The following is a 1,086-nucleotide window of genomic DNA, read 5'->3' as shown; positions in this document are numbered from 1 at the left end:
CACTTTGTTTATATCACCCCTTATTTTGTTCATATCATCTTTTATATTGGTTATAAACATTATTAAATGTTGAAACATGGCTTTTTTATCAAAATTATCATTATTTTCAACCTTTGAATTTTCTCCCACTAATTTATTTTCATGGACACTGTTTACAAGAATCACATCTTTAGGATTTCCACCCCCAGTTACCTCTACTTTATCCTCCATCATTTACTACTTAAGTTATAACAACAACTAATTTCAAATTTAACTCTTTTAAAAGCTGTGTTCTGATTGCCGTGACCTGTAAAGAATCAGGCCACACCCGTTGGGCGACAAAATATAATAATTTTTTTAAAAATAAAAATAATAAGAATTTTTGCTCGTTTTATAACTTTTTTCAAATATAAAAGATAATTGGGTTCAAGTTAAGAACTTTACTACTAAATGGATAATAAAATTTATTCAAATTTAATAATATAAAAGACTCTTAATCTCAGGGCGTGTAGTTGCTAGACAATCAGAAACAGCTATTTACTATAGTTACAATTAATTAAATTTAAATCTAGTTTACATTTGTATCTATTTTTATGTATACAAAACTAACCAAGCTAACGATCTTCCTTTTATGTTCTTTGGTGTCTTCTTTTTTCTATTGTTCTGGCGTCCAAAATGGCTTCCTCTTCTTGCTGGACAGAAATTGATGAGGACCTCCTCATCCTCAAGACATCCTTTCTCTTCTCTGTCCATACAATGACTGACCTCTTCCAAAAAAACCTGCCTTGAGGTTACATGTAAACATCGATTGTCCCACAACAGTTAGGGATTTTTCCAAATGATTTACTTTCTGAATATTATTCTCTAGCACTATTTCTTGACTTCTATTTTTTCTTAACTTTACTGTATTTTCAATTATGATGGGAAGAACTAAAATAGTTTTTATGATATTTGAATCTGCTCAACATGGCCTTGATTCAATGGACTTTTAGTGCGTGTCTGTGTGAAACGAAAAAGATATATATGTAATGATAATTACGTTCTTTATTCTTCTATAGAACAATATTTACACTTCATATATTACAAAACATTTATAATTTTCAGATA

The 1,086-nt window shown here is 29.3% G+C and overlaps 1 protein-coding gene across 9 annotated transcripts in view; it reads left to right on the top strand.

Annotated features, from left to right (window-relative positions):
* LOC106683225 (very long chain fatty acid elongase 7) overlaps nucleotides 1-1,086 on the top strand; it is a 179,093-nt gene that overhangs the window by 162,089 nt on the left and 15,918 nt on the right. The gene's annotated exons all lie outside the window — the stretch shown is intronic.

The sequence above is a fragment of the Halyomorpha halys genome, unplaced genomic scaffold, assembly GCF_000696795.3.
Source record: "Halyomorpha halys isolate HHAL.00 unplaced genomic scaffold, Hhal_1.1 Scaffold473.1, whole genome shotgun sequence".
In the NCBI taxonomy this organism is placed as follows: domain Eukaryota; kingdom Metazoa; phylum Arthropoda; class Insecta; order Hemiptera; family Pentatomidae; genus Halyomorpha; species Halyomorpha halys.
This window is presented reverse-complemented; position numbering and strand designations above follow the sequence as displayed.